We start from the raw sequence: 10623 nt of genomic DNA on the forward strand, positions 1-10623 counted from the left end.
CTGGTCATTGTGAGGCATTTAATTATTTAGTGAGAGATAAGAGATTTATACTTCATCATATACTCTATATTGTCTTGTACTTTGGACATATTATGAGATGATATGACTCATTAGAAAAGATGATAGTGCTTGGCAAAATAGAAGGCAGTAGGAAAAGAGAAAGACCACATCACAGGTGGACTCATTTGATCAAGGAAGCCACAACGTATAGGTTGAAAGAGCGTAACAGGGCTGTTAATAGTACAGTGACCCAGAGGTCTCTTGGGGCCCCATCTGCACTGCCATATAATGCAGTTTCAGAATGCAGTTTAACTGCATTCTAAGCCAATGTGACATTAGTGAATTAGACAATAAGAAGATATTTGTGTATTGCGGAAATAATAGGTTTATGAATACCAATGACAAAAACAAAAACATCAGGATAGGCTTCTTGAATCAAAGCTAGTCTTTTTCTTCATATCCAATAGACTTTATATGAGTTAATTTAATAACAAGTGATATGAAAGCATGAATGAAATTTGCAAATAATGAGTCAGGGTAGGTGCCAATGTTAATCAACCATTTGTTTAAGCTTAGTTAAACAAAAGTTAGAGAACTCTTCATTGTTTAAGCTCAATTAAAAGGAAGAATTAGATCTGGGTGGTTAAACAAGTAGGTTGGTCTGTAGAGATGAATTTGGGAGGCCCTACCTATAAAAAGATCTGACATGTTGTAAGTCTGGTGTTCCCCATGATACTTTTTCCAGATACTTTTTCACATGTGGAAATGGACTGCTGAATTACTTGTGGATGTTTAAAAAAACACTGAACATGCATCATGCTTATGTGCCATTCGTTTAATCAAGCTAGCCATTCTTTATTCAGGATTACATAGTTGAAGATCTAATATGGAACTATGCGATGGTCCTACGAAGTCCATGCACTTTTCTTGCCACGGTATAGTAAAGACTCTTCAAATATACAGACAGTCCCAGATTTACAAACATATGACTTACAAATGACCCATGGTTAAGAACGGGGGTGAGACAACAGGGAGTTAGAGAAAGCTACTCCTCGGAAAGGAAATTTTACTCCTATAAACGTTATCATGGAGAAAAGGTGTCTCAAGTGAAGCTTTATAACCATTCCTTGTTTCCACAACAAGCCATTTTTTTCAAAATCCAATATCACAGGGACAGAAAGTGAGGTGAAATCTTCTGAGCAGGGGCACAGGCAGCAAAACTAACATCATAGGGATGTTAACCCTTCCCTATGCTATCCAAAGCTAAAAAAGATATTTATTTTGCTGGAGTTACACTTAAGAAATGTACCTGTTCTGACTTACAAATAAATTCAACTTGAGAACAAACCTACAGAACCCATCTTGTTCGTAACTTGGGGACTGTCTGTGTTGTAAAAGTAATAGTGGCACATTAAATTTTATGGGATCACATCTGAAGTGATAGAATGCCATCACAGTTGCACTTCAAAGTTCCTTCTGAAAGTGCACATGATTAGTCTTTTATCTACTCTGAAGAGGCAAATGGACAGCATGCTTATCAGCCTTAGATGTAACTTCTATAAAAGGAGAATTTAATTTAAGATCAGTTGTTATTACCAATCTCATTCTGGTCCATTTTTATGGATTTTGATCTATCCTCTCCTAACTGCTTTTGCAGGAGCCCCATTATGGCATCACAAATAATAATAACAATAATAAACTTTATTTTTATATCCCGCCCCATCTCCCCGAAGGGACTCGGGGCGGCTCACAACAGGGACAAGCCCGAACAACAACAACATATTTAACATAAACTTAACACATTCCAACAATACACAAAATAAAATAATGGACAAATACATTAAAATCCAAGCAGATAAAATCAGAGTAATTAAAAGCAACCCAGTGGAGACAGGTTTCATAAAGTGCTGTATCATGGAAATAAGTAGCAGTGATAAAGTGCCATATGCTTTCAAAACAGAAAGAAGTATTCTAATAAGAGCTCTTTTGGGCCTGTTCATTTAAACGCGCTCTGGAACAACCATGTTTTCAATTCCCGACGGAAAATGGGCAGAGAAGGAGCTAACCTGATCTCCTTAGGGAGAGAGTTCCGGAGCTGGGGGGCCACTGCCGAGAAGGCCCTCTCCCTCGTCCCCACCAGCCGCATTTGAGACAAAGGCGGGAGCGAGAGGAGCGCCTCCCCAGATGATCTTAGGGTTCGCGTTGGTTTGTAGGAGAGGAGGTGATCACGGAAATAGGGCTTCAGGACATGCCTAGGTGTTTGCACAGAATTCTGTGGCTGGTTAACATGGAGGACAAGGGGACTGTCCAGTATGTCAGATGCAGTCTTGGTCTGGCTGGTCTTCATTGGTGGTCCAGCTTAGCTTCCAGATCAGAAGGACCTGATGTCTTGGAGTCAAATCCCTTATCCCCAGATATGATACCCACAGTTTTGCCTTCCCATGCTACCAAATATATTCCCCCTCTTCGCAAAGTGGTTGTGGGCCTCTTTAGATCCTCTAGTACAATTCTATGTTATTTTTCTGACTCAGTCATAGTAAAAAAATATAGGATTCACTATCCCCCCCCCCCAAAAAAAATTGTTTGTAGCTCTGCCACCGAAAGAATCGAAAGAATCAATATGATCAAAGAAAGAAGACTTGCAATTCTGAAAGATTTCTGAATGTGTCCTCATATGCCTTGTTTTCAGTAAAAGTTACTTTCTGCCATATCAAATGTGAACCTATGGTCATTCTAGTTTAGCTGGAGGCAATGATGTGGCCAAAGGTAAGATCCTGTTGATGTGTGGGAAATTACTCTGGAGTTGCCAAAATTGACCACCCCACCTCTGTTAGTGGTCTATGTCCTGTAACAAAAAGTTCACCTATCTTACTGAAGTGTGGAACAATAGACATAGGCTAGTGTTAGTACTATATAAACTGACCCAGTTTTCCTACATAATATCTGTGTTATATATTTTCCTTTCAAGCCCAGCAGAGTGCCTCTGGCTATTCTGCTTCACAGAGCGTCTCAGCTTGGGCACCTGGCACAGACTGAGATTTCTGGAATTTCTCTGAGTAAAACACCAAAGTGAGCTTTTTCAAGTGAAAAAGGCTCGGTTGGCTCTATTCATGATTACCAGGCTTTGCAAAGCCACAGGGGTGTTTGAGTATAATTCCTTCCGTGTTTGTTTGCGGGTACCTTGAGAGTCAGAACTGTCATTAAATTGAATCCTTTTCTCTTAGCTGGACTATGTAATGTGTGCAGAAAGAGCAGCCGCTGCATAGCTCCCACTGAGCCCTTGGAAAGAGACAGAAATACCTTTACCCCTTAATATCTCAATTAAAGAGTGGAATTTGCTATTGGATAGCTCTCCCCCCCGCCTTCTCCATAGCCTGGCAGGAATGAATCTGACAGGATGTGTACACACACTCAGGACAAACACAGAGAAGGCTTGTTTTACACGATGGCCTGAAAGTCTGACGCTTTCCTTCCTGTAGACCCTCAGCTTCCCTCCCTCCTTGCCCCTTGCATGGGGCCTGCAAATTGATGGTGAGGTGAATAACTTCTTTGACACCAAGAACTAGACCGAAACTATGTCAACGGAGACAGGATTTTGGGGGGAGGCAGTTTGCTGGCTTTTCCTGTTTATCCTGTTTGAGCTTTTGAGCTGCGTCCTGAAAGGTCAATTTGTAGAGGAGACATTTTTATATGGGGAAGAGAAGAGAAAAGAAAACAGAAACCAAAAATGCCTAGAGAGAAAGAAATAAAAAAGTCTTGGCCCTGACATACTTTAGAAACCATTCAGTTCAAAAATGTTAACCCCAAGGAAATAAAGATTGTGAGGGACACATGGGATAGTTGCTTGAAGCCTCGAGGACACAGAGTTTGCTCAGGAGCAATCTGAAGCCCAAATCAACTAAGGTAACCATGGAATGTATTACACAACGCCTCTTCTAGAAATGTATTATTTTGCAATAGTAATTGTTCTGAATGTATTTTTGCACAACCCAGTTTTGATATAGACCAGCAGCCTAAGTCAGGTGATGTTTCATGCATTATGTGTCAAACAATGAGGCCACAAACATGGCAACAGATATTTGGGGCATGGGGAAGAGATACCACATGTCACAAAATTCCCATTTGCACTATTCAGTCATAACACTGTGATCCCACCTTAATAGTCATGGATGTCTTTTATGAAATTCAGGTGTTTGTGGTTTGTTCAGAGGCATCAGAAAAGCTCTCCAGCTGAATGCTCATCCCAGGGCTCCAGAGAAGGGAACCTGGCAATCAAAACAATTGAAATCTCTTTAATTCCATTTTCCTTTTACAATTGCAGTTTTGACTTTTGTCAATTTGGTTAACACAGATTTGATTAAAAATTTCTCTCTAGGGACCTTATACAGATCCCCCCTATTTAGTTCTGTTTTGCTGGAAGGCACTCGTGGCCCCTTACAGTGACCTGCACTCTCCCCTTCCCTTCCCCATCACATGGGGGCATTGGGACAAGGTGTGTTGGCACCCTGTCCCTGCCCCATCAGATGGGAAAAGGGCCAAAATAGCAGGTAACTCATTTGGAGCTATCCAAAATATGCTTTATTTGTTGGCAAGGAATGGTGATCAATGGAGTGATGCCATGGCCAGTGTAATGTGATGGTGCTCGGTAGGTCCTGTCCTTGAAGAGGAGCAAAGAGCCCAAAACCACCAGTGTGATGAGAAGGCTGCTCCTCCAATGTGACTCTGTTGTCAATTTCCTCCACCATGACTGGAATCTCTAGGTCCTCCTGTGTAATTCTATAGTCAGGTTCCAGTAGAGTCAACTAAAAAAGTCATGTTGGAAAACCTAGAAATTCCTAGAGAAATGTCACCTCTCACAAAAAATAGCAATTTCTTTATTTGTGGTTTTTCACTTTCATGGGGTCTTGTGCCCCTAACCCCAGTGAATGTGGAGGGCAACCTGTTATTGAGTGGTTTGAAAGGGCCCATAGTTATGCACAAGTGACTGCTAATGCACCTTAGATTCCAGATGATAGGGTTTTTGACATGATATGCTGACATTAGCTTGTACCCTTCCATGAACCCTGAAAGGTCCCACCCATTACCCTCTGTATGCCATACAATATCTTACCCCCAACATAGCTGCTACTTAAAAGAACTATGAATTTTAATAGTCAACTGAGTGTTCATCTGTGTGTCAACTGAAAAAGACCATCTTTGCCTCAGGCAGAAATATCTCGATTCACATGTGTTCAGAAGCTGGCCAGGAAAATGGAAAACAAAGTGGTAGAAGTCAGCTTTTCATGAAATCCATAAGCTTGAACCCTGATTCTTCCCAATTTTAGCCAAACCATGTGCTTTCAAGTTGCCTGTTGATTTATGGTGACCCCGTTATTTCAAAAGGTTTTTCTCATGCAGAGCTGGTGCTGTCCATTCTTTCCTCTGAAATACAGCATACAATACTTGAAATTCCTTGGTGACTACCCATCCTAATACTAACCAGGGCAGCCCTGCTTCATTTAGGCCTCCTTTACACTGGCCTATAAAATCCAGATTAACTGCTTAGAACTAGATTATATAGTAGTGTAGACTGATATAATCCAGTTCAAAGCAGATAATGTTGATTTTCTATGGCAGTGTAGATGTGACCTTAAAAGATCAGATAGAATCTGGTGCCTTTCAGGGCATTTAGTCTGTTCTTCTCCAGAGCCTTCGAAAAACGATAATCATGCAAGTGGGTGTTTGAGGTCTATAACTTGAACTCAGAGAGTTTCTCCAACTGGATCTTTTATTTCCTTTCAGACACGCCAAAATCCCGAGAGAAGTTCCAACCCCCGGGATTTTGCAGGGAGGAGGTGGCTACATGACATCTGGTGGCTGGCATCTAACCAGCCTCCAGCCCCGTTTCCCCTATAAATTTACTGGAGGACCCTGGTTGCAGTGCATATTCAGACCCTTAGGAGAAAGCTTAGTAAGGTAAAGGTTTCCCCTGACATAAGTCCAGTCATGTCTGAGTCTGGGGGTTGGTGCTCATCTCCATTTCTAAGCCGAAGAGCCAGCATTGTCTGTAGACACCTCCGAGGTCATGTGGCCGGCATGACTGCATGAAGTGCCATTATCTTCCCGCCAGAGCGGTACCTATTGATCTACTCACATTGGCATGTTTTCGAACTGCTAGGTTGGCAGAAGCTGGAGCTAACAGCGGCCGCTCCCGGGGAGAAAGCTTATGATGTGTCAAAATAATGCCTCAGAAGCTTTGGAGAAGAGAGGGGGGGATTTCCCCTCTCTCCAAAGCCACTGACACATCGTTTTTAAGTGTTGAAAGCTTTCTCCAAGGGACCTGAGGATGCAGTCAGGATTCTCTGGTAAGTTTACAGGAGAAACAGGGGATTGGGAGGGGAGGGTGGAGATGCCATCCCGCTCCTTTGGGCTTTTAGAGTTCACCCCTGGGTTCTCAGAAGGCAGTCCTGAGATTCAATTCTCACAGGCCCAACACTTGAAAAGATTTGGACCTTGCAGTAAGGTCTGGATCTTTTCAGGTGTTTTTTGATCCAGAATAAATTGGGAAATCCCAGTTTACTCTGGATTAATCTGGATTATCCTGACGTGTCATTTGGATGCCTTAGGTTAATATGAAACCCATTAGGGTTTTGGGTCTGTGTGGAAGAGCCCTGAAGGAGACCAGATGAATAATAAAGGGTCCAGTGGCATCTTTCAGTCTAGCAAGTAGCAGTGGCACACACAGTTTTCATCCTCTGAGGATGCCTGCCATAAATGTGGGCAAAACATCAGGAGAGAATACTTCTGGAACATGCCCATACAGCCCGGAAAACATACAACAGTCCTGTCACAAGGTATGTTTAATTGGTTGAGACTCTAAGAGATATTCATTCAAACATGATAGCAAAATGTGTTGCAGGATGTCCCGCAAAAACAAAGGTTTTGCTGTTTAATAAACGTTTAAATGATAGAACCAATTAGGAAATGACATTTATAGCCCAGGAACATAGTGATATTATCAAATGCTAGCATTGCCCACCACTGCTAGGTGGGGCCGCTGTGAGATGAAGTTCCAAAACACCTGGAAAACTGCATGGTTTTCACCTAATGATAACTTTGCATTTGAACAAAGTTTGGAAAATTTAATGTGTGTGTGAGAGAGACAGAATTCAGTGGCATGCTAACTAGCATTGGTAGGATGACGGGCTTGGTCCCACAGTATCTTTCAAAGCTCTCTTTCTGAGTGATGATCTCATGGTATTAGAGAGCTGATTATAAACTCCAGCAACTCTGAATAAAGACTCCGAGTTTTGTTTCCTCGTCCTTCTAGTGACACCTAGTGGCTTATTTGCAAAGGCAATTGGAAATGGAGTAAATTGCTACAAAAAAAGCAACAGATTGTTATATATCTGCAAATTGTTGCAGATTATATTTATTCTGAGCTGACTTGTTTTGGCTGGTTGTTTCTTGAGAAAGTGTTTTGTGTATGTTGATTTCCTTGTTACAGTTTTTGGGATTACTTTTAGTGCTGTGCCATTCATGCTTAACTTTTGGTTTTACATTGTGGCATTCAGTTCACATCTGGACTGTTGGATTCATGGTCATTTGTGATTTGCATTGGTTATAGATAATACACACATTTCATTTTTTAACTATATTTCTTAATATTTTTTTGTTCTTTGCTCATGTGTTTGTAATTGTCTTTTGAGATTTTTCTTTGCCAAGACTCTTTTCTGTATTGTTTGGTAAAATGCTAACTGGTCACATCAGAAGGTCAGTTCCTACCGTGTTTCCCCGAAAATAAGACAGTGTCTTATATTATTTTTTACTCCCAAAGATGCGCTAGGTCTCATTTTCAGGGGATGTCTTATTTTTCCATGAAGAAGAATTCATATTCATTGTTGAACAAAAAAAATGAACATTGATTCTATACTGTACAGTAGTTGTCATCACAAACCAATATAACTAAACCAGACAAACTGTGACTCCTGTCAAGAATTTCTTGTTATTACCATTATTTTCCATATACAACTGGCATGTAAGCTGCCCCGAGTCCCTCTGGGGAGATGGAGGCGGGGTATAAAAATAAAATAATAATAATAATAATAATAATAATAATAATAATAATTATTATTATTATTATTATTATTATTATTATTATTATTATTATGTACATTTACCAATCTTGCATGCTATGGTGTTTTGTTTGGCGGGTGCCGGGCATGCTTCCAAACAAAAACTTTGCTAGGTCTTACTTTTGGGGGAGGCCTTATATTTAGCAATTCAGCAAAACTTCTACTAGGTCTTATTTTTTGGGGATGTCTTATTTTCAGGGTAACAGGGTAGAATGACTAGACTCATGAAGTCAGGGGAAGTTCCATAGTTTGCCTGAAACTCCAGAGCAGTTTGTGACTTCAGCACAGTGTGGATATCAGTAACAGGTCTGATTCAGATCATTTATCTATCCACATAGGCCATTGCTGCCATTTCCTTTTCTCTGTGCTCAGCAGCGCAGGGAAAAGGGGATGGACTTTTAGAAAGAACTTCCTGATAGTAAGACCTATTCTGAAATGGAATATGCTGCCTTGGAGTGTGGTGGTATCTTCTTCTCTGAAGGTTTTTAAGAAAAAGCTGGATAGCCATCTTTCAGTGTGTTTTGATTGTGTGTTTCTGCATAGCAGAATGGGGTTGGACTAGACAGCTCTTGAGATCTCTTCCAGCTCTAGGATTCTATGACATGGGATTGGATCCCTCTTTCTTCTTGGCTGCAAACACTCCTCCGCTGATATCACCATGGGGCACCTGCAACAGCCAGGAACTGTTACAAAGTCCTGTGGATGTCTGGGAACAGTGATGGCAAAATGGACATCAAGGTGATGGTTCATAGGGACTGAGTTGCCATGGCCTGGCTGGAATGGCTTGATTTTCAACCTGATGCTGCAGGTTGGAAATGGTGTGTGCGGCCACCGCTGGGGCCATGCAGGACACTTCTACTCCAGATTGGCCCTGGATTAACCAGACAGTGTAGATCAGTGGTTGTCAACCTGTGGGTCCCCAAATGTTTTGGCCTTCAACTCCCAGAAATCTTAACAGCCGGTAAACTGGCTGGAATTTCTGGGAGTCGTAGGCCAAAACACCCAGGACCCATAGGTTGAGGACCACTGGTGTAGATGTAGCCACTGTCAACCTAAAGTACCGTTAAATTTGGACTAAATTTCAGACCAGAGTCACTACTCCACTGTAAAGAAGCTGGTGACTGCTAAAAGCCAGAGTTCACTCCATCCTTTCTTTTTGATGTTCTTCCAATACTGTGAATCTCCTACACTTTTTAGGTGATATTTTAATTTTTGAGGATTCAAATATTAAAGTTTTTTTTTAAAAAAAGAAAGCAAAACTGTTATGTTAATAAGAAGAATAGAGAAGGATACATTAGATTTAGAGTATTAAAGTATCCTTTTTTCAAAAAATAAGAATTAGATTTCCTTGCTATTATGGAAAACATATTTATTTACCATCTGTATTTAATTTTCCATTTGAAAGGCATGTCCAGAAAATGTCTTCCTATTACATAGAGAACTGTTTTGCATTTTTGTCTATAGCGTCTCAGGTCTTCATTTTATCCAGAGGGCAGGATTTAGTATAGCATCAAATATGTCACAAAGCTTGGGAAAGTTCTTGGTTTTGGATTAGAACTCCCAAAATCTCACAATCAATGGGTAACCAAGTTTTTCCTCTCTCCTTATGAATTCACTTAACCTGTAGAAATGGGCTGGGCACCAACATTGTTTCTTTTATGTTTCCAGGATGACACCTTTTGTATGCAGACTTTCACATCTTTGTCATTTCAATCCTGTTTACAAGTTGGTGGTTTCCTATTTCTTTCTCTTTTTATGTCCATCTCTTTTTTACTATCTCTTAATCTTATTGGCTTTCTTCTGTAACTTTAACAAGTTAACTTTCCTTTTGCCTTTCTGTTTTTTTCTGTCATTTCAAATGTACATAACACCTGTAGGATATGTTTGATAAAAAGGTAAAGGTTTTCCCTGATGTTAAGCCTAGTCCTGACCGACTCTGGGGGTTGGTGCTCATCTCCATTTCTAAGCCAAAGAGCCGGCGTTGTCCATAGACATCTCCAGGTCATGTGGCCAGCATGACTGCATGGAGCGCAGATAGATGCTGTTTAATTCTAAACAAATAATACATATTCTGATTGCCATCTTTTCCACTTCCCCATTGCAAAAGCATACCAGCAAGCATCCCAGTTCTGGGCTTAAGTGCATTTTATGTGTTTCCAATATCTCAAGTGTGGAATAGGAGCTGGAATGCCCCCACCCATATGATGCTGTTTGTGGTGTCTGAGGGGTGATGATGGTGGCAATCTGTTATATCGAAGATAACACTAATAAGAAGGGACATCATGCAGAAGAGGACCCGGAGCTGGGGCAGTTGGAGGGAGCTCGAGAGAAGGAGAGGGAGAGGGAGGAGGACTTTTCTCTCTCTCTTCCTCTGGCTGCCCCAGGAAGATGCGAAGGAGGAGGCGGTGGCGGAGGGGGAGGCAGACACAGCGGCAGAGGCAGCCATGAGCGTGACAGCAGTGACGGTGGCGGCAGTGGCTTCCTCCCATGTCTCCTCGCAGCTCCAGGC

This window comes from Anolis carolinensis, chromosome 2, assembly GCF_035594765.1.
Source record: "Anolis carolinensis isolate JA03-04 chromosome 2, rAnoCar3.1.pri, whole genome shotgun sequence".
NCBI lineage: Eukaryota > Metazoa > Chordata > Lepidosauria > Squamata > Dactyloidae > Anolis > Anolis carolinensis.